The 24,045-nt window shown below is 41.7% G+C and overlaps 1 protein-coding gene and 1 long non-coding RNA gene across 16 annotated transcripts in view; one reads left to right on the top strand and one right to left on the bottom strand.

Annotated features, from left to right (window-relative positions):
* The window catches only part of WDR17 (WD repeat domain 17), a 78,882-nt gene extending 78,510 nt beyond the window's left edge, over positions 1-372 (bottom strand). For 14 of the 15 annotated variants that reach the window (XR_010838481.1, XM_067022562.1, XM_067022558.1 and 11 more), the window contains exon 1: positions 172-355. The gene's annotated coding sequence lies outside the window, so the exon portion shown is untranslated. Of the gene's footprint in view, positions 1-171 lie in introns of all 15 variants that reach the window. The other variant, XM_059049544.2, reaches the window with a different exon arrangement.
* Positions 105-23,820, top strand: LOC136793329 (uncharacterized). The gene is made up of 3 exons (XR_010838500.1): positions 105-734; positions 8,808-8,910; positions 23,725-23,820. It is a non-coding gene; the product is annotated as an uncharacterized lncRNA (long non-coding RNA).
* Positions 23,821-24,045: the final 225 nt, after the last annotated feature.

A 24,045-nucleotide genomic window follows, 5' to 3' on the forward strand; every position in this document is an offset into this window, starting at 1 on the left:
TGGGGGCCTCTTCGCCTGCCAAGCCCCACAGGACGCGCGCACGCGGGTCCGAGCCGTCGCGGGGGCGGGCGGAGCCCACCCCCAGCCCCGCGACGCCCCATCGCTCGAAGATCGCCCTCCTCCAGCCCGCGGCCGCCCGCGCCCCTCGCCCTGCGGCCCGTCGGCCCCTACCTGCAGGACGATGCGACCGCAGCGGCGGACAGCAGAAGGTGCTGAAGCGGGCGCGGCGGCCGAACCCGACCCGCACCGCCCTCCCCTCCTACGCCGCGGGATCCGAGGCTGCGCGGACTGGCCGCGGGGTCTGAAGGGCGGGGAGGCGGGCTCCGCAAGCCTGGCCGCGCGCGCGGAGCTCCAGGTCCCGCTCCGAGCCCCACGTGACAGCCACACTGGCCGCTGATTGGAGCGCCTGCGGAGAGGCGGAGGCGGCCCCTGAGCCCCGGAGACTGTGCGCGCCCAGGTACCCGGAGTCGGCGCTGAAGTTGTGGTTCCCAGACCCTGGGATAGGCTTCAGCAGAGTTTACAGGGAGGCTGAAAGTGGAGGAAAGAACAGTGAACCGCCAGCGTTCTCACCACCTAACAGATTCCGCACAGCGGGTTTGCACTTTCTAGGAAAATGAGTCAAGTATACAATAAATAAATCCCCCCCCCGCCCCCGTCTTCTTGAGGAGCCTGAGGGAGGGAGTTGAGCCTTCTTCAGAGGCTAGGCTACACTAGCCTTGATCCTCACCTGGAAGGTGAGTACAGAATGCTGTCTCTTCTACACTTCGTTATAGTCTGATTGGGCTCAAGAAGCTCTGTGCAAGATTCCTACTGATGCGATTTGTCTCTGTTGGTGGATTTGTATGTAGTTAATACACCTGCCCTCAAAGTGTGCAAACTGACATTTTCCTTGTGGAATCTGGTTGAATGGAAATGGCACTGTCATTCATATTTCCTTCTTCGAATCTCTGAAATATCTTCACTACCAATGACCTTTATCAAACACCCAGGAGAAAATAAACCTTCATATACTCGGAATGTGTTTAATAACATTTACTGAGCTTTAATTATATGTCAGACTCTGAATAGTTAATAATTTTTTTTGTTTTTTTGATAGCATCTTTCAGATCTTTTAAAAAATTAGTTAATTTATTTCTTCATTTTTGGTTACCTTGGGTCTTCGTTGCTGCGCGCGGACTTTAGTTGCGGTGCGCGGGCTTCTCATTGCGGTGGCTTCTCTTGTTGCGGAGCACGGGCTCTAGGCACGCGGGCTTCAGTAGTTGTGGCACGCGGGCTTCAGTAGTTGTGGCTCTTGGGCTCTAAGCACGCGGGCTTCAGTAGTTGTGGCACACGGGCTTAGTTGCTCGGCGGCATGTGGGACCTTCCCAGACCAGGGCTCGAACCGGTGTCCCCTGCATCGGCAGGAGGATTCTTAACCATTTTGCCACCAGGGAAGCCCCTGAATAGTTAGTAGATTATGGTTTACCCCAACCGGCCAACCAGGGAAACTCCCTGGACATAATTCTGACCCTCCAATGCCATACACTTTTTTCTTACAAATCATTCTGTGCAGACTGTTCCCTACCACGGCACTTAGCACTCTGTTTTGCAAATTAAAATTGACTTAAAAGTTACCTCTCCACATAGACAAACTTGTCAAAAGCTAGAATCCGTTCTTACAGGTCTGTTCTCTGCATTCTAATGAAGTGCCTGGTGAAGAGCAGATCTTCAGTAAATGTTGGATGAATGGATGGGTAAATAAATACATAAGCACGTGATCTAACGGAGAACGTATAGAGGACAACACCTAAAGATATTTGGTGTGTTAAGCCCTAAAATAGGGTTATATAAAAGTGCTGTGAGATAATTGCAGATGAGGGAAGGAGAAAATTTTCTTTGTTTTCAGAGTAACTCTCAAGAAGGGTGATATTTGGACAGGAACTTAAGAAACAAATAGATTTCCCCTGTTGGAAAAAAGAACTGGACATACTATGCAGCAGGAACAGCATGGCCAAAAGCACAAAATGGGGACAATGCACGATTGATTTAACTAATTTTGACTTGTTTGCATTCTCTGGAGGAGGTGAAGGTGAGTATCTAAAGATAAGAGGGGGCAAAGAAATTGGCAAAAGATTAAACTGAAAAAATAATAAAACCAGATTTAAGAAGACGTTGGACTCCCTGATTAGGTTAGACCTTGGACCTTAACCTCTAAAACCAGAGTTTTTTTCTTGAGAAAAGATACCTTACAAATGTTGGGGGGTACATAAGGGTGCAGAGAAATGAAAAGCTTGATCGAGTAGGGAAAAGATGCTGATGGCCTGAATTAAGATGATGAAAATAAGAATGATGGAGGGGAGATCGAAAGAAACATTTCTGGGAAAATAGACTGTCATTTTCATCTATGACAGATATTTGTTCGGTACAGTGTCAACAATAAACACCAAGAGAAAAAGTTGTCAAAGACACAATGTCTAGCTTGTTCCATCAAAGTCTTTTACAACTAATTGGTTCATAATCGTTCCAACTCTCCAGTTAAGAATCAGAAAAACAAATGACACATTAGAAATTATCTGGTTATGCATTCACAATTGAAAGATGAAGGTCTTGAGGCCTGGAAAGTTCTAGAATTTGTCAAGATCCTACAGCTATATTAGCAGCAGAATTGATATCATGATCCCAGACTCCCAGTTCAGTACTCTCCTCCCTTTACCATGATTTGGTTCACAAGTTTTGAAAGGGAGGTTTAAACAATCACAGATATAGTTAGATCCAGAACCCAAAGAAATAGTATAAGCTAATTTCTAAGGAAAACATCTTTTTACTGAGATTTTCGTTCATTTATTCAACACATATTTAATGTGATGCTGTCATCGCACAACCAAAAAAGTCAGACACTCAGGCCGACAGTTTCAGGGCAATCATTAGTTCTTAGCTAGAAGAGGGATTAGGGGAACCAATTGATTCTAGTCAATCAGTCTTCAAGGATAGACATGTTCTGTGAGAGCAGTGGCTTTGAAAAGGTGTTCCAGGCCCTTTAATGTGACAGGTGCACTTTTTGTGGATATTCTAAAAAAAAAAAAAGCAACCAGGTAGAAATTCTTGAACTTAAATTTTAGGAAAATTTAGCTAAAAGAGCTTTAGATTTACCTAAGTGAAAAGCTTTCTCACACTACTTTTAATGTAAAAATGGTAAGAGAACAGAAATAAGCATGACAAAAAAAGCGATCAAACTGATATGCAGTAAACACATAGAGAACTAAATACTTAGAAACTTACTGTGTATAAAAACACTGGCTGAAACCAGACTGCACTGGTTTAAGAGAGACAGCTGTCCTAGTTTTCAGGGTTTTAGCAACCCATTGGTGTACAGAGCTCTTATTAAAATTAAGTGATATAAACTTATAATTTTAAAATGTTATTGAAAACAAATACTCAAAGCTCATCACTTTCTAATTATTTTTAGTATTTTATCTGTATCTATGCTATTGATGTTATTTATGTCTATTATGTCTATTTATGTCTAAGTCTGCATGGTGGAAATACTATATAATATTGTATATTTCTTCCCAACTTGTCCTTCCATGATGTGATATTGGATGCTTGAAAATGGCCAAAATCAGTGTATTTACAATCCCCAAATCAGCAAATGCTGCAAATCAGGCCGTGATTCATGGTTTTGTTGACAGTCTAGACCTACACTGTCTAATAAAGTAGCTCCTAGCAGCATGTGGGATTTTTTAAATTAATTAAAATTAAAAAGAATGAAAAGTTTAGTTCCTCAGTTGCAGTAGACACATTTCAAGTGCTCAACAGTCAGTGTGGTTCAGGGGCTTCTGTATTAAACAGCACGGATAAAGAACATCTTCATTATCATTTTCATTATCACAGAAAGTTCTGTTTGTAAGTGCTGGCTTATTTCCAGAGTCAGAAAACTGTTCCTGGAAAGAGCCAGAGAGTAAACATCGATATTTTAGGCTTTGCAAACCATACAGCCTCCATCTCAGCTCCTCAGTTCTGCTGTTGTAGCTTGAAAGCAGTCAGACAAGACATAAATAAATAGGTGTGCTGTGTCCCCAAAAAACTTATTTATGAAAACAAGCTGTATTTGACCAAACAAGTTATTTGCCAATCCCTGGTATAAACTTAAGGAAATGATGGAGAAAATATTAATAATGCATTTCAACTGTAAAGTGTGATATGCCTATAGTTATTACAATATAAATAGCAAAAAAATTTGAGGAACACTGCTTCTAATATTCAAAACCTATTATGCAATACGTTGCATATGCTTATATGTTGTATAAGCTGAGCTTATACCCTTAATTTTACCATGTTCCTCTTAAATAATATGTTTTTGGCTGATTGTATCCCAAATAGAAATATTTTTTGGTATAAGATACAGGCAAATGTTATCTGAGATAGATATTATAACTCTCTACATCTAAAATTTCCTTAATATGGGCATTCCATTCCTATGTGTGTGTTGCATACACATAACTATGTATCTAAATAAAATGTATCAAAGCTTTGTAGAGAGCACTGAAGAAGTGTACGTATTAGACTGACACAGTGCAACAGGCAAAGCTGAGAAAAAATAAAGCAAGGTTGAGACTTCTGGTTATGGAAAATATGCCTTAGACCATTTTGCTGTGAAAACAAGACAAGATGTTGTTGCTACGAGCGGGAGTCCCACATGAAGTAATTTGCCAAAAATATCTCAGAAGACTTTGGGCCCCTAAAACAAAGCTTTTTGTTCTGGGGGTGACTGCCAACAACTTATCTTTAATCCACAATTTTAATCTTTTAGTGACACCAGGTTGGAGAGCACTTAATCATTTTTCACATGTTTTTAAAATTCTTAAGATCATCTACAATAATAAGTTAAAATCTAGCATTTCTAAAATCTTGTTCAGTGCATGGCCAAATTTCCTTTGGCTACGCTTTTTGAGAGCAGTTGCAAAATTAAACCTTAGAGGATTTCTTCTGTGTTACTGTATTTTTAATCCTAGCCATCTTGCCAAAAGGAAAAAAAAAAAAAGAGAAAAGAAAAATCTCTGAATATATATTTTATGAAATATGACAATAATATGTTACATTGTGCTTTTCCAGAGGGAAAACTTATAAACCGGTTGATTTTACGGCCTAAAAAAATTTTTCTAAGGAGCACAACAGTTTAATAAAAAGTATGTCCTATTTTTTTTTTTTTTTTTTTGCATGTTGTTTTTCCACACGCCCTTGTCCCTATATGCCATTTCCGATTCCACAACTACATTATAGTTTTACGTTTTTTAGAGATCAAAGAGGAATAAGAAAGCAATGGATCCAAATTCTCTTCTGGAGATGTTAATATTGAAAAAGTTTTTTCTCGAAAAGGAGAGTGTGGACAAAGTAATTAAGTAAATGAGCAAGTCAATCTTGAATGTCTATTAAGCAGGTCGGTGAACATCTAATACTTACCACTTACATAAATTGTTCTGTTTAAATGAACGTTAAAAAATTTTAATTTATGGTTGATAAATTAATATTTTAAAAGATGGTTATATTTAGCTTTTCAAACCTTTGCATTGCATAATGCTTCCTTTTTATGTTGAAACTTGAGGCAAGATCCTTAGGGATTAATTTGTAAGTATTCTCGAACTCTCTAATTGCCAGAGCATTTTAGTATCATTGCTTTTGGTATACAAATGGATTTCCCCCTCTAGTTCATGAAAACACAATTAAATTTTGAGAAGTGTGTTGTTCAATCATATGCCATTTCCCCAGTTAGAAGCATTTTACTAGTATAGAAGGGAACCAGGCAGATGTTATAACCAGTTCAAAAACAATTCAGAACTTCACAAATGTATATGGTGTGTGAAGTAATATTGAAATGACTTTCAAATGGAAGCGGAAATTGTGCTTCTGGGAAAGAGGAAGAAGTCAACTGAATCTTGACCAGATAGGACAGAATTTATATATCTATCAGTTACTTACAATTTGAAAGAGAAGTGCAAAACAGCGCAAAGACCATGAATAGGATTGGAATTGGGCAGCCAGAAGGATGGGCGATAGTCAATGCATGAATTTCCACTGGCGTTTCAGCAGTTGTGCTGGTGATATTTAGGGACCTAGCTTTGTGTACGTAATACACTCATTGAGATGACAGATCTGTAGACTTTAAATTTAATCAACCTGATGGATTCCTAACATCACATGTAGGTTCACTGGGGGAAAAAAAATATAATCTCTGGTTATAAGAGAACTGAAATAGTATTTAAGGCATAGCTTAAAGTAGCATATGCATTGGCATGATTGTAAACTAGAATTATCTAATAGATATCATTAAAAGAGGTTTTTAGTCTATCAATTCACCACCGCTTTTCCCAAATCTTTATTGTCAAATTTACAGTGGTTCATAGCTGAGATTTTTTTTGGTGGTGGGACTAGATGGAGTGTATTATGATTATATATAATGGGAAAAGTATTAATCTCTGAATACTGAAAAATCTTGGTGATTTTTTTGTTTGGTTAAGATATGGAGCTTAAAAATAAAGCTTCTGACATTATCTGAAAGAGTATACGTATTGTCTTAAGAGGACAATCCTAATTTTTCTGATGATTTTTGTGACAGTTTTGAGTTGCCACTAGGTGGCACTGCTGCATCCTTAGTCAATGTAACAGTTGATTCCTCTTCCACCCCGAAGGCCATGCAAGTTCTGCAAGCAGGGTCAGGGGACCCAAACAAGACTTGAGATGAGTACTTGGAGACGGTGAGAGAAAGGCTTCGTTTTTATAGGGTTGCTAAATTAGGAGCTATCTTGATTCACATGAAAAAAAAAAAAAAATCGTTGCATGAAGAATGGAGGCAAGAGGATTTACCCAGAGCCAAGAAACCCAAGACTTGATTTAGTTATTTGAGCTCCTGCATCAAGTCATGCCTAAAGCTGGACCCATTTATAGGCTTTAAGCCCTATAAGCCAATACATTACTTTTTAGCTGAAGCTAGTATAATTGGATGTATATAATTAGCAATGGAAGGAATCCTAAGACATGCTGAACTTATTTTTCCTCGGTTTACAGAAGCTAAATGAAATATAGCCTCTTGAAGATTCAGGCTTCACAGCACATGATTCCTCTGTGCATTAAGGCCGTATTCCTCCAAGGACACGGTGAAGGGTAGGAAGGGCGGGGTGGGGGTGGGGTGGGAAAGCTAACCCTCAGCTGAGACTCCAGGGGGCAAGCCGTGTGCAATGTACATCAATGAGGGCTTGGAAATCTCCAGGTCTGGTTCAGCAGGGGATGGCGCCAGGTGTGTCAAAGTAAAGTAGCAGGTGTGCCAAATGTGGGTGCAAAATGGCGACAAGGAAAAGCAACATGGGAGATTTGCTACACGGAGCAGGGCCCTAACTGATTGAGTACGGTGCTAAGTCCTCAGGGGAGACTGAGAGGTAGACCAAGGTAGGAACCAGTCCTACAGCCTAGGGCCGACGTCATGAGGAACCAGGCTCAGAAACTCTTCGGATAAGCCCAAAGATCAGAAGAGATTGGCCTGAGGAAGGGAAGGTAGGACCGTGGGAGCCTCCTTTCTTGAGGGAATTGGTTTGGGATTTGAATGGGGAAAAAGCCCAAGGAGGGGAAAGACCTAGTAGAAGTGCAAAACAGGGAAAAGAGGGCGGTTTCAATGATAGCTTCCTAAACTATAGTGTTCCCAGAAAAATGTTATCTTTACAACTGAATTCGAATTCTAGTGATTTTTCGTAAAAACAACTTTTTGCCTATATGCTCATTCCCCATGTTGAAAATCCACTCTCCGTTTGGACATGTATGTTTACTGGAAATTTACACTTCCACCTGCGAATTCATTTCTCTAAGCCTTGAACCCACAACTGACGAGCCGCCCCTCTATCCCTCTTCTCCTGTGCTTTCCTTAACTTAAGAAAGAAAAAAAGCTCAGCTCACAGAGCCGTGACGCGTGAAAAGAAACGAGCTCAATCACTACTGTGAACAAGCGAGCATGGCAACATAAACAAGCTATTCCAAATGTTTTCACTGGCTGAGATTTAATGCCGCTCCTAAAAGAGGTTGGGTTTCCATGTATGTAGTAGGACTGTCAAGTCAAAAATTTTATCGCTTCATAGATGTTTTAATGAAATAAAAGGGCATCTAAGAATAACCTTGAAGCATTAAATGCTTTCATTCTATCTCCCTGGTTTTTAACAAAACAAAAATGCAGGTCTAATTTATTTCATATCATTAAAAGGATTAAAAATTCTCCACTGGGGCTTCCCTGGTGGCGCAGTGGCTGAGAGTCAGCCTGCCGATGCGGGGGACGCGGGTCCGAGCCCCGGTTCGGGAGGATCCCACATCCGGGAACCCGTGAGCCGTGGCCGCTGAGCCTGCGCGTCCGGAGCCTGTGCTCCGCAACGGGAGAGGCCACAACAGTGAGAGGCCCGCGTACCGCAAAAACAACAACAACAACAACAAAAAGTAAACTTCTCAGACCTTCTAATCAGAACTCTGTGTTGCCTAGTCTTCTAGATTAAAACCAGAAGTTTTTGCTTAACACAAAATGTCTAGGAGTCAGCACGGTGGGGTGACCATCTTGTCCCCATCTGCGCAGGGCTTTCCTGGTTCTGGCGCTGAAAGTCCCAGGTCCAGTGTCCTGAGAATTCCCTTAGTCCCCGGCAAACCAAGATGGTTGGTGGAAGTTATCGCCAAGAACTAGCTACGATAACAAAAACAGCACAGTGGTTGCAAAGCCTTAGCATTTCACATAAGCTTTCGGAAAGCGAGAAGGCAAGGAGAGATCTGAGTCATAATTTCACTAAAATGCTTTTTTTGTACAGTATCAAGACCAGTCCAGTTTGAAGCTCCACAATCCATTCGTGCGGTTAGGCTGACCTCTGGTGGGGATGGACCCTCGACCACAGTCGCCTGAGAGGTGATCAAGTGAGTCGCATGTTTCTTTTAAGGTTTTTTATTTCCTTTTCTATTCAGAATGAAATATGCCTCCCATAAAGTTTCTCCTCTGACGTTAAGTGTACGGAGGAAGCTCTCTGCGGTTGTGCTCCTGACGTGCTTTGTGGGCCTGCCACGTGGTCGCAGAGTGGGGAAAATCAGGCCTTTGCTCCCCGTGTTTTTCTCAGCTATTAGTGCGGAGAACCCAACGAGATAGTTAATTTGACATTGAGTCTCTAAGTGCTAGTCTTTGCATCTAGTGTGTCCTCGGCCTTGACCTACTGTTATCCCAGATTTCTGTGTGTGTTTCTCCTTCGCTTCCTTCAGGTCTCCGATTAAATGTTACCTTATTAGACAGGCCTTCTTGACTACATTGTATAAATAGCAACTCTTTCCCTGATGCTATTATCCTTTGCCTACTTCAGTCCTCTTTAGACCAGTCAACCACACCTGAAATCTGTTCATCTCTTTCTCTCTACCTACCTATCTATCTATCTATCATTTACCTATTCATCCATCACTATTCCCACTAGAAAAAGGCAGGGGCTTTGCCTATATTGGTTACCGCTGTATCTATAGCATCTCGGACAGGACACCTGAGGGTACCAGTAGATGCACAATACGTTTCTTGAATGAATGAGTGAACGAATGGTCGGTTTTTCATTAGCACGATGCCAATCGTCTGAAAGACATTGAGCGTCCAAAAACAATGCCCAAGTCCTTGCAAAGGGAAGTTTTCACTAAAAGAATCACACCGCAGATTGTCTTTCCACAAGTTAATGGCCTAGTTACCTAATTTCACAAAGTGGAAATAGAGTGGTAATGGCAGCATGTGTCACTCACAGGTCTCTGAATGCAACTTTGTTCGTAAACAGATTTTGTTCTTGTTCTTGCTATTTTCCCTTTATCAAATTGAACTGTAAATTCAGGGCAGTGAATCTTCTCTCATTTATCTATTGAAGTTAAATCAATAGTAAGACTTTTTAATAGCCTAAATATTATTAGGCGTATATATTATGCCCTTCAAAATATGTTTACTGCATATAGATTACTCATGTTGTCCTTATTATATTCTAGCCAATTGCCACTAGGCATATTAAAAAACTATCTGGTGCTTATACCTGAGGCCATACAGACAGAGGAAACCACGCCACACATTTTCAACACTGGACAGAGAATAAAAACTATTTTTCTTGTTAATATTCTTTGATTAAATAGGACTTAGATAAACATTTTTGGACTTTTAACTGAAAATACATCTAAGAAGATCATAACAGCTGACAGTGCTTGAGAAAAGTGGTAAAAAGCAGTGCTTTAAACTTTTATTCAACTTCTTATTCTGACGTAATTTCAGACCTGTAGGAAAGTTGCGAGAATATTGAAAAGACTTTCTCTAAGCCTTTTTATTTTTTTATAAATTTATTTATTTATTTTTGGCGGCGTTGGGTCTTTGTTGCTGTGCACGGACTTTAGCTGCGGCGAGCGGGGGCTACTCCTTGCTGCAGAGCGCGGGCTTCTCATTGCGGTGGCTTCTTTTGTTGCGGAGCATGGACTCTAGGCTCGTGGGCTTCAATAGTTGCAGCACGCAGGCTCCGTAGTTGTGGCTCACGGACTCTAGAGTGCAGGCTCAGTCCCTGAGGGACTCAGGGACTCAAGGACTTAGTTGCTCCGCGGCACGTGGGATCTTCCCGGACCAGGGCTCGAACCTGTGTCCCCTGCATCGGCAGGCAGATTCTTAACCACTGCGCCACCAGGGAAGCCCCTCTCTAAGCATTTTATCCAGGTTCCCATGTTAACATGTGCTACCTTTGTTTTGCTCTGTTGCTCTTTTCTTCTCAAATATGTTACACATCCACACCCCCAGAGTTTAATCTTCTCTCTTTGTATATGATTTTTCTTCATTTTTTTGAAAGTAAGCCTCAGACATGATGCCCCTTTACTCTTAAATACTTCAGTAAATATTTCATAAAAGCAAAGATATTCTTTCTAATCAAAGTACAATTGCCAAATAAAAAATTAATATTGATATTGTGATCTAAACTACAGACATTATTCACACGTTGCCTGTTGTTCCAATAATATCCTTTATAGCAGAAGAAAATCCTGGTTCACACTTTGCCCCCTGTTGTTCTGTCTTCTTGGTCTGCTGTAGTCTGAACACTCCTTAGTGTGTCTTTGTTTTCATAACCTTGATAAATGTGGAGAATATAGGCCAGTCATTTTGTAGACTGTCCTTACACTTGCTTTTATGGGACACAGCCGTGTGATTGGGTTCAGTGTCTGCATTTTCGGCAGGAATATTGCAGAAGCACAAGATGTCATTTGTCCTATTGCTAGTGATATTGACTTTGATCATTTCATGACAGTGGTGTCTGCCCATTTTCCCCATGGAAAGTTATATTTTTTCATTGTAATAAATAAGCATATTACGGAAAATAATTTGTCAGTAAAGAATATAAAATTCCTGTGACTCATCAGACTTACTTTTTATCCACTAGTTTTAGCACCTGTTAATGATTCTTTTGAAATCAATTATTACTATGACGATTACCAAATGGTGGTTCTCTAATTCCATAACAGCGCTGCTTTAATCAGAAATAAGTCTTATGTAATAGTTTTTTATCTTTTCATAGTTTAATTATTTTCTTAATGGATTTGTATGCTCTCATTTTTTTCCCCACTGCTATCTGAGAGATCCGTAAAAATTGCCTAGGTCATTTGGTAAAAAGCTACTGATTTTATAGATCATTTCCTTCTTATAATAAGTAATTGTTTGCATTAACCATATTATTTTAATATTTTTATAAGTATAGATGCTGTCTGTTTTAAGAGTGCAACTTTTTTATATGTAAAGGGAGATCCTAGCCCTACTCACTAACTTGGGGTTAGGTTCCTTCACTAAAGCTTAAATTTACCGGGCATGGGTTGATTTTTTGCCAATACTCTGATATTAGCAGCAGGGGGCAGAAGCTGTCGAAAGATTTTTTAATTTTTTATCACAAGTGGCATTCATCTTAATTTCTTTCTTTTTCTTAACTATATGACACCGTGTGGTAAATATTACATGATATAGCAAAGAGTTTCCTATAACTTTTACATTATGACTCAGTGAAAGAAACTCTAAAACAAACACTACTGGGCAAAGAAGTTTTTAAAAATTATACATCATTGGGTAGTCTTTGCAATGGCATTTAAAAAATTTACTAACCTGACTAGCTAAATAAACTAGACTCTGCTCCTATACTAGAAATTTTTCTCTCTATATATGTATTTCTATATATACATATAGTATGAAGATATGAAGGGTGTACATAATATTTACCAATCTACAAACATTACCTCTAAGTTTATACACACTTTATCTCTGGATATTAAAATGTCATAATTGCTAAAGTTTAATGACCCTGTTAAGACGAAAGGAGTAGGTCTTCATCTATATTTTTTAATATATAAATAGTGAGAGTACCAAGAAAATTTGAAAATTATTTTGTGATAAAATGGGAAAAATTCTAGCATGGAACTCTAGATGCTGCCAAAAGAGCATTTATTGGGGGTTTGCTGATACTCATGTATAACTTCCATTATTTTACCATCACCATCATCAAATCATGCCTGTAGGAAGGCTCAATGAATACTTTTGGATGTATAACTTGTTGTTACCATAGATGTGTCCTTCATATTTGTTCATTGGGTAAATGGTTTAAATTAATAGCACCTTACTATATTCATTCCATGATTCTTGAAAATTCAAATTTAACTTACTTATTTTTGTTGTTGTTTCTTTTACTTTGGGTTGGCAAAAGTTGAGGAAATAAGTTGATTGCAGGGATGTTAGCACTCACTTTTATCCAGGATGAGCCTTGGTGACACTGCAGTGAAGTAATACGATTTGTATCGATAGCAAGGAAGACAAAGGCATCATAATTTTGTGAGGCTAGAGACCATGTACACCTTTTCTCTCTCTTCCTTTATAGCTTTATAACTTTATAATTTTCTCTGCCCAATCCCACCTCACCTCCACATCCCCCTCCATTCCCATCCCTTTTTTTTCTCAACCCCTAACCCTTCCTGACCTGCTTCTCTTATAGCTTAACTAGAACTAGTTTTATGTTCAGAGATGGGTGTTCGTAATATGTAGTCTTCACAGATTAAGTATATTTATGAAGCAGAAATGGAAGCTTTATTCTAACCACCAAGAACTTTTCGAACTTTTCAAATTTATGGAAATACAAGGATTCAAAATATTCTATTTTTAAAATTATATTTTAGAAATTTAAAACACTCTTAGTCTTAAAGTATACTGTTGGCAGTGAAATAAACATATATATAAAAATTAATTAATTAACTGTTATTCTTCAGCCAATGCAATCTTTAACAAGACTGCAGCCAACAGATAAATAAGACGTCTCTAATTCTGATGAAATGATTCATTATACAGCTTGACTCTATTTTCATATAATTTAAAGATCAATGAAGCAACAGAAAAATAATGATGACGAGAGAGCTCTATAGCCTCGCGACTGTGTTCTGATCCTCTTTTTTGCTGTAAGACCAGCTAGCTTATGATTGTTGCAGTTTGCTGCAGTCAGTACAAACAATCAAATCATTTTTACAGTGTTTCTTACACTAGAGTCAATTTTTTTTTCCTGGAGTGATTTCTTTTTCCTGCTAGCTCTCCAGTCTCTTCTCTCACCAGAATCTAAATTGCTCAGGCACCTTTCTGTCCAAACGGATCCACTCTCAGCAACAGTACGTGCCTGTCTGAATAGCAGGGAACACTCCAAAGGGTGGCGGTGAATCCCAATGAGAAGAGCACTGAATTCAGAGCCAGAGGCCAGCGTGCTTCCGAGGATGGTAGGCTGATAAGTGACAAAGTCCCTTCCAGTCTCTCCTTACCCTTCACGCAGGTGACAACTTAGTGCTTCCTTGTCTCAGTGGAATTTTCCTGTAGTGGGTAAAGGAGATGTATGGGTATATCAGTTCCCTTTTGACGTGTAACCAACCAATCACCCCAAAATGCAGCAGCTTGAAACAACCATGACGGACAATTTCTCGTGACTGATTGTGTGGTTGGTTCTCCTCTCCACGAGGGGTTGGCTGGACTCGCTAGTTTAACTGTGTTGAGTTCGTTTGTCCAGGAAGGTCTCTCTCAAGTGTCTGGAGCTTCAGTGCCAGCCAACGTTGGAGGCATCTCATTCTCTCCCCACTTGCTGTGAATTCCACATGGTCTCTCTTTCTATCAGGACATCTTGGACTTTTTACCCAGAAGCTCAAGAATCTAAGAGAGCCAACGTCAAAGCTTCTGGGCCTATTAAGGGCTAGTCCCCAAACCAGCAAAGTGGCTACTTCTGCTGCATTTATTGGGCAGGTCACATTCTACTGGACAAGGCCAGCCTGCTTCAGGGGGAGGGGAAATGCCGCCTCTTGATAGAAATTAGTGTCATGTGCACACAGGGAGGGGAGGAATTGTTCGCAGCTCATTTTTGAGACTATCTATAAGAAAGGTACATTATTTTTTAATGCTGACGGGATTAATTTCTCCCATTTTTTTTTCAGTAGCCATATCCATTTTCCCTCAGGAAATTATTTTTCCTACTCTCAATCCACATGCTTTGGGTGAAGTCCCATCCTCAGCTCAAGGGTAACGGATGGGACTTGGGTTTAGGTCATTCAGTGCGTGGTGTTACATTAACCACTGAGGTGAGGAGTGAAATGTGATCTCATCAAAGTCACGTGGGTGCAGTAAAGTTTGTTTCCCTGGTCATTGTGGGATAGAGGGCCTCATTCTCTTCCCTAGTGGCCTTGAAGCTAAAACGGTGATGGTGACAAGAGATAATAGAAAAATCATCAGAGAACAGATTCAAGCCAGAAGTAGAGCCCTAAGCTGGAAAGAGGAAAAACAGACCCTGATGACATAATTGAGTCCCGGATCTAGCTTGCTGAGGCCAGAACCCCACCTTGGTTTTCTCAGTGTTGCAATGCAATGCATGTCTCTCTGTGTATAATGCCTGTGAGTTCACTGGATGGGAAGGGTTCCAACTCATAAAAGTACAAAGCTAAAGTCGTCTGCAATTCCGTTCCCTTCTTGGCCCCTGTAGCCCAAAGTTCAAATGCCTTGAAGAGACGCGAGTGAGGAGAAAGAATTCCTCTGTTAGAAATACGAAGAAAGAAGGAAGGGTTTTTCCAATATTAAAAGAGAGGTTTTGTCAGGTTGAGCTTGGGGGTGGGAGGAGGAGACATGGGTGAGGCTCCGACGTTGCCGTGCGCCCTGAGGAGGTGGCCGGGCCTCAGGAGAGTTGAAAGGGTTAGTGCACGTCGTGAGGCAGGACCCTGGGCCCCAGCGCACTCACTTGCTCCAGAGCAACCCCAGCCAAGCGTGGCACGGATGCGGCAGAGCTGGCTGGCTTGAAGGGCTCACGGAGAACGGGACGGTGGGAGCGCCAGAGCAGGCTCTGAAAATAGCACCCTAAGCCCCAGGGCTTCTGCAACATCCTGGTGAGGAGAGACCCGGGGACCCTCAAGGTCGCGTGGCCTGCCATCCTGAGGGAGTTCAGAGTTAAGCTGATGTTAAAATCGCTTTTAGAAAGTAAAACAATGACTTTTTGTCCATTGGAATTTGTAGACTGAGATTTATGCTTATTAAGCACTAATGTAATACACGAATTAAAGCAAATTATTTAACATTTCTGGGCAGGATTGTTCTCCTGTACACAAGCAGGAAGATGAGGGATCCTGAAATCAAAATATCTTGTTTGCCTGTGATCACTGGAGAGTGTGTGTGTGTGTGTGCGTGTGTGTGTGTGTGTGTGTGTGTGTGTGTGTGTGAAATGTCAATTAAAATATGGAGCACCCACTATGTGTCAGCACTATGCCGGGTGCTGGGGACACAGTGATGAGAAGAATAAGCCCGGTTCCTGCCCTCCCAGAGCCTGTCGTTTAGTAGAGACACAGACAATGAGAGATGGAACTACAGTGCAGTCGGCGTGATGAGAGGACGGGCTATGTTTGGAGCGTTTAGACGGTGGTTGTGTCTGTCCGAGTCTCCAGGTCACGGAGAGCCACTGAATCCAAGCTGGAAAATAAAGACAGCAGAACTTTACAGAGCAAAGTGGGAAAGGAGATTTGTTGGGGGCGAGAGTTGTTTCAAGCTGAAGGAACAGCATATTCCAAGGTCAGAGTGGGGAGAAAGCATGGCAGGTTACAGGAAGCTGAACGGTGGTGCACAAGAGGCACGTAAAGAGCGATGAGGTGAGTGACAGCCACGAGAGGTAAGGCTGGAGGGCTGAGCGGACGGCAGCCGTGGCACCAAGTCCCTTCTCTGCTGCTTAAAATGTTTGTCTGGATTTAGCCATTTATCCCTACCCCCGCCTGCCCTCTCCCCCTTGGTAACCGTCAGTTTGTTTTCTACATCTGTGACTCTATTTCTGTTTTGTAAATTGCTTCATTGGGATTGACATATACACACTACTAAGCATAAAATCGATCGTAAGAACTGCTGTCGAGCACAGGGAACTCTGCTCCGTACTCTGCAATGAGCTATATGGGAATAGAATCTAAAAAAGAGGGCATATATGTATATGCATAACTGACTCACTTTGCTGTACAGCAGAAAGTAACACAACATTGTAAATCAACTTTACTCCAAGAAAAATTAATTTTAAAATGTTTGTCTTGGGGCCTCCCTGGTGGCGCAGAAGTTAAGAATCTGCCTGCCAATGCAGGGGACACGGGTTCGTGCCACGGTCCGGGAAGATCCCACATGCCGTGGAGCAACTAAGCCCATGTGCCACAACTACTGAGCCCACAAGCCACAACTACTGAGCCCACACGCCTGGAGCCCGTGCTCTGCAACAAAGAGAAGCCACCGCTCACTGCAGCTCGAGGAAGGCCACGTGCAGCGACGAGGACCCAACGCAGCCAAAAATAAATAAATAAAATAAATTTATTTTTAAAAAATGTTTGTCTTACTTTGATGTTTAGGTGAAGAATTTTAAACCAGGAAATTACATAACCAGATTCACATTCTTAGGATGATCAGCTGGGCTGCTGAAGAGAGGATAAAATGGTGGGGGGAATTGTATGCTGTAAATCGAATGGTTTCTGGCACTCCACTGCTTCTCTGAAATGCTGTTGTCACTTCCAGGCTGTCATTTCCGACTCTGGCCAAGATGTTCCCCGTCCATTGTACAGAATCAAAAATCTACTAGCGCTCTTTGGTGGTCTCAGGACAGCTCATTTCTTTCCCTATTCAGCTTTGCCCATCATATTTGGCTCTTGTCCTCGGAGCTCTGCTAACAATGCCACTAACTGGTCTCACACAGACCTATAAGTCCCTGGAGGATCTGAGCCTCCCTCTGCTGTTTGAGAACTCCTCTGACTCTGCCCCAACTTATAGAAACTAGCAGCATCACTGTAAATTAATAGTAATAATGCACTGAATGCAGAGTTGTTGGAAGAACTGCATATGTGATGTTTATGCAACGGACCTAGCACATAGTAGGCACTACAATACATGACTATTATTTATAGTTGATCTGATCTTTCGAGCAATTTTATCCTCCTTGCCCTGATTACCTAGAGTAAATATATGAAAGGAATCAGGATAAATTTAAACCATATTTAGGTCTATCGGCACAAGAGATAGTATCATAACTCAAATGTTGCAGTAAAAACATAATACCCGGCATCTCCAAAATCGCAAAGGAATAAAGAAACTTGAAAGTGCTTATCTTCATTAAGGAAATATATGAGGTGTGACTGAAGTGATGTGGCTTAAATGGGGCTGTGAAGGCTAGCTCCACAGCCACACAAACAATGAACCTCCTTATTTTAATTTTTTTTAATTTTTTTTTTTTTTTTTTTTTGTGCTAGGCGGGCCTCTCACTGTTGTGGCCTCTCCCGTTGCGGAGCACAGGCTCCAGACGCACAGGCTTAGTGGCCATGGCTCACGGGCCCAGCCGCTCCGCAGCATGTGGGATCTTCCCGGACCGGGGCGCGAACCCGTGTCCCCTGCATCGGCAGACGGATTCTCAACCACTGCACCAGCAGGGAAGCCCTGAACCTCCTTATTTTACACTTCACAGCAGGAGTACTAGATAGATAAGGGATGTCTGGTACTTCTACATTAAGGGTAGATCTCATCTGAATTGCATTTTCACTCTTGTGTTTCCGATGTCCTGAAATGATTTATTATGCTACAAATATGCTCTTTTTTTTTCTGGGAATTTTCTGGGAATTCTGGAAAAATTTTTTATTTACGAAACAGAAGTAGAGAAGTAGAGTCACGGATGTAGAAAACAAACTTAAGGTTACCAGGGGATGGGGGGGGAGGGCTATACTGGGAGATTGGAATTGACGTATACACCGTACTATGTATAAAATAGATAACTGATAAGAACCTGCCATAGTGCACAGGGAGCTGCACTCAATCCTCTGTAATGACCTCTATGGGGAAAGAATCTAAAAACAACAACTACAACAGAGTACTATGAGTTTGGAAGAGAAATATAGATTTGTTCTTACTGGAAAAGAATTATCACATCATTTTTATCCTTACTATATCTAAAGTAAATTGAACAACATTGAAAACTGCTTTAGTGGTGGAAAACAATGATGTCTCATTTGCTTCTGGTAGTTGGACCACATTTCACAATAGACTGAAGGTGAAGTTTCTGAACTTTCCCCCCTATCCTTTGGGGCATGTAGAATGGCATATCCTTCAATGAGCTTATTTTACATGCAGAATCTTCATTTCTTCTTACATAAACTATTCTAACTTCTTCCTGTCACACTTTACTTTTACTATCTAAAGGACATTGTGATCTCTTAAGCATCTTTATGTGACTTTGAAAAATGGTGTTGGTTGTGCTGATTTACATAATATGGCACACATGTGATAATTTACAGTGTACTACATCACCTGACACTTTTGGATAAAATTACAAATCATGGTCGTATTTCCTGACTTTTCATTTAGATCAATGTGAAACACTCTTAAAAATATTTAAAAAAAATTTTTTTTCTGCAAGTCTGGGATGAAAGACACTAAATTTGAAAAGTTTTTTTAAATTTTGAGGACAATCAAAATGTACTAATGTTATCCATAAATATTTATTGGTCTTTGGCAACATTTTTTCTAAATTATTATCAATGAGCCACAGCGTACATCTTCCCAACATGGCTAGTTCTAAACAGGAACTGTCTCTCTTATTCCATTTTGTCCTGATGGAGCTATCAAACCCAAAATTTTATGTGCAGCCTTCCCTCTGTCTCCCAGGTGGTAGCGCAGGGCTGGTACCTGAGCTGTGCAGACTGATGGTAGCGTGTCAACCTCTTGACAAAAGCGGACAGCCCACAGGTGGTCACATGACCTCCAGCAGAGCCAATCAGAGTCCTCCACAGACTGGTAGAGTATCCAGAGTGGGAAGGTCCTTTGCTGTAGGGCTTCTGTGCTGGGAAAAGGTAATCACAGAAGGTTAGTGCCATCTTCTATGTCACATGTAGAAAACAGAGACACTTTCTGAGGGATTTTACAGCTGAGAGGCACAAAGTGCCTACCCAGGGAGGAGGAGGAGAGGTGTAATTGGTATTGAAATGTGTTAAGACCACGTTACAGGAATGAGTCGTTCTGTAGAGAGAAAGGAAAGGGTGGAGATATTCCCGAAGCAACATCCACGTGAAGTTCTAAGCTCATAGGCACCCATCGCAAAAGGTGACCCTTATTTGTCATCCATGGAGGAAGGGCCTCTGACGACAGTGAAAGGCAAGCCCAGGGACAGTCAGCTGTTAGTGTTGAGCGGGGTCACTGGCCAGAGCCACCAGACGGCAGGGCGTCGCTCGGTTCAGTCTTCTGACCTATGACCCCTCTCAAGGTGTGGTGGAGTTGGGCGCCCCTGGCTTGAGAATAGAGAGCTGTTGGTAGGAGTACTCTGTGGGCAGCCTGGAGTGTCTGGAGGAGGCTGTGGAGACTTCGTAGAACCTGCTGGGGAGGTGTGTTCACAGCCTGCAGGTCTGCCTGGAGGAGACGCGCTCCTCAGAGCCCTCGCACCTCTCGTAGTTGTTACTTAGGTCTGCTTGTCCGCAGGCGAGGCACGGTTAGCTTCAGAGCCGGCTGTGCCTCCTGAGCTCCTGCACTGGTTAGACAGTAGCTGAGAGGGGGGTAAGGTAGCTGAAGATTTAACACGAGAGTGACCGTCACCCAAATATCTTCAAGAGAGTGAGCTAAGCCTGACATCCCCCAATAAATGGAGGGGGGGTGGGGAGATAAAGACGTCTGTAATGAAGCATAAAGTATCCTCCCTGATCCACTGAAATGTGAGCTGAGTGAAAGGAGCCTTGGATGGAGTGGTGAGACTCCTAACCCCTTCTCTGTCAACGATCGATGCTTTGAAGGACACGTGAAAGTTAATAATAATAATTTGAGTCTCAGGGTCTTGATACATCACATTCTAATCTCCCTGTAATGATTAACTTCCACTGAGTAAACTCAAATGACCACTCAGCACGCAGAGGTTTGCTGTAGCACTCTCTTAGGGGACGTCTCATACTCTTATTCTCCTTTCTCCATGCCTTACCCCACCCTTCCTTTTATAATCCTTAAAAGAGGAACTCATTTAATACTTAGCTGAAGAACAACACCCAAATGGAACAAGAAATGCCACGAGGAGGAAAGTCTTCCTCTGACAAAGCCCACGGCAACACCCTTGCCTGTAGTTGGCCCCCTCCTCCTCCCCCCCTTTATGGATGGGCGTCCTGCCCCTGTTTACCTTCCCTCTTGCAGCCGCGATTTCTCCTGCCCTCCTGATCTAGTCAAATTATGATAAGCATCCTCTGGAATCCACCTTCCTCTCCTCATGCCTTTCTATTCCCAATGCCCTTGCCCTGTTCCTCTTCTTCCTCTCAGAGCCAATCTTCTACCAAGAGGCAACGTTTCCACTTGCCCTTTTCTTTCACCCTTGAGCGCAATCTGTTTGCTTCCATCCCCACAACTCTTAGCAAGGTCACTAGGAATCTTCAATTGGCCAGATTTAAAGAGTCCTTCTTCAAGCCTTCCCCGACTTGTCTCTGTAGCACCCCTTCTTTGAGGTAATCTCTTCCCGTCCCTTCTCTCACGGTCTCCAATCACATCAGCCACTTCTCGAGTTCACTGATTCCTACTCTTCTGCAGCACATCCAACGATAATCCTCAGGCTCCTTCCTGGAATCCCTCTTTTACCCTCCCGCTAAGTAAGTCCTTCTGTTTCTGTGGCTTGTAGTAACATCTCTGTGCTGTGAAGACATACAGGTGCATCTGCAACTCAGTTCAGTCCTCAGCTGTCCAACTGGCAACTCGACACTTCTACTGGGACATTTCATAGGCATCTCAACACTTAACACGTACAAATGAGGTCTCTCCAGGACCTCTATTTCCTCCCTGCAACTCCTTCATTTCAATAAAGGGAACCTTGAACCGGAAACCCAGGAGGCATTCTTGACCCCTTTCCCTTTTTCAACTCACATCAATCAAACATCCCATCATGTCAGTTTTATGTCCAAATTGTCTGTCCAGTTTTCTCCATCTCTCCCATTGCTTCAATTCCAATCAACATCATCTCTCAACTGGCCTGGTTTTTCTGTTCCTTTCTCTTCCATTCCCCTTTTCACAATGCAAACAAAATAATCCTCTAAAAGTAGGAATCAGCTCAAGTCACGCTACTACTTAATATACATTAACATTTTCCCATTGTAGTGAACCTGATTTGCAGACTCTCTACAATGGCTTATAACGTCCAATGTGGTAGGACTCCTTGCTGTCTCTCTAATCCTACGTCACCTCTCCGTCACTCCTCACCAGCCATACCGGCCCAACGTCAGCTTCTGGAACAAGGTAAACTCTTTTCCTCGTAAAGTAAATCTGAAGTGAGACCTGAAATCTACATTTCTAACAAACTACCGGGTGATATGAATGCTACTCTTTCAGTTGCAAGGACCTAGATTGACAACCAAAGCTTCAATTCACTTTTCTATTTATTCAATAGATGATATCTATTGGCCATCCACTTAGTGTAAAAACTACAGGGAGGAACGTAGGTAACGAAAAGAGAATAAGGCACTCTATGCAGAGAGGACTGATGCTCTGATTGAAGGATAAGGTAAGTAAGCTAGTCACTCCGGGGAAAAGGGGATCCATTTAAAAGGATGTGGAGAGGGCTTCCCTGGTGGCGCAGTGGTTGAGAATCCGCCTGCCGATGCAGGGGTCACGGGTTCGTGCCCTGGTCCGGGAAGATCCCACATGCCGCGGAGCAACTAAGCCCGTGAGCCATGGCCGCTAGGCCTGCGCGTCCGGAGCCTGTGCTCCGCAACGGGAGAGGCCACAGCAGTGAGAGGCCCGCATACCGAAAAAAATAAATAAATAAATAAAATAAAAGGATGTGGAGGAACAACTGATTTGGAGATGGTGGATGATAAGAGGGCAAAAGATGCAAAAGTTCTGTCTCAAAAAATAGGTATTTCCGCAGGTGAAGGAGAAGTAAATGACAAACAGAAGTAAAGGTACATCGGACATAAATTATGGAAGATGCTAATTATAATAATAGCATTAATAAAACTAATAGTAGGAGCTTCCCTGGTGGCACAGTGGTTAAGAATCTGCCTGCCAATGCAGGGGACACGGGTTCGAGCCCTGGTCTGGGAAGATCTCACATGCCGCGGAACAACTAAGCCTGTGCACCACAACTACTGAGACTGCGCTCTAGAGTCTGCACTCTAGAGCCCACGAGCCACAACTACTGAGCCCGCGTGCCACAACTACCGAAGGCCACACGCCCAGAGCCTATGCTCCGCAGCAAGAGAAGCCACCACAATGAGAAGCCCGTGCACAGCAATGAAGTGTAGCCCCCGCTTGCCGCAACTAGAGAAAGCCCGCGCGCAGCAACGAAGACCCAACACAGCCAAAAATAAAAATAAATAAATTAATGAAAACAAAACAAAACAAAAAACTAATAGTAGCGATAAAACTAACATTCACTGAGCCTTTACAATATGCCAGGTGATTTCAAAACATGTATATATTTATTATTTATATACATAATTTATTTAAATATATGTTTATGTATTATATATTTATACTTCAAGACACATATATTAATATAGTATAATAAATATATATTAAAATTATAAATGTATTATTTATTATATACAATATAAATTATTTATTATATAAGTTCATTTAATCTTCAAAATAACCTAGAAGTTGGTGCTATAATTATGCTGTTTTCCAGGGGCAGAAGTAGAGGAGAGAATTTAAGCCACTTGCCCACCTTTACCTGTTTAGTCAGTGGCAGAGACAGGATATGAACGTGGGTGGTTTGTGGTAGTTGGTGGCTCCAAACCATTGCATCAGATTGCTTCTAATATCCTAAGCCTACCAAATTAGAATGTATACTTCAACTAGACCCAATGTCATTTATGCATGTGATGGTTTTAGAAGCTCTGCTCCAAACTAAGTGAATTCTGAGAGTTCTTGTAATTCTGAGGTTTTATTATAAAGCTTCTGAGGAGCATTAAGTGGTAACAGTGGGAGCTTGGTCAAACTATAAACATTTAATGGTGAGAGGATATTAACTAGAAAACTCCCTTTTCTCCCTAAAAATAGGGTGGTGATGGGGCAAGTGGAGTTAGAAAATATCTCTGGTGGGTTAAACATGTGAACAATATGTGAAATAAAATAAGGACTAAAATGTATACTGAAGGGTCACCTAACATAGGTTTTTTTTTTTTTCACATATCTGAAGTGTTTGTCTTTAATTCCATATACATTTCTTACAGATTATATCATCAGTGAGCTGAAGTGAAAAAGCAAAAGGAAGAGAAAGCAAAGCAAGATGCAGACGCCCAAAACAGAGCAAGGGCAAAAGAATTTCATAAGGTGAACATCCAGCCTCACAATTTTTCATGTCTAAGGTACATCAGAGCTATAACTGATAAACTGAGGGAACTCCACAGAAAACACTAGAGAAACTTCGAGCCAAAAATATATGCTGACTTTCCACGCAAAGTGTAAAGGTTTTTTTTTAAAATTATGTGTAACATAGACAAAATTGTTTAAGTGAATTTTTAAAGAATTTCACATGTTCTGATTCTTTCCAA

Source organism: Kogia breviceps, chromosome 20 (genome assembly GCF_026419965.1).
Source record: "Kogia breviceps isolate mKogBre1 chromosome 20, mKogBre1 haplotype 1, whole genome shotgun sequence".
Classification (NCBI taxonomy): Eukaryota; Metazoa; Chordata; class Mammalia; order Artiodactyla; family Physeteridae; genus Kogia; species Kogia breviceps.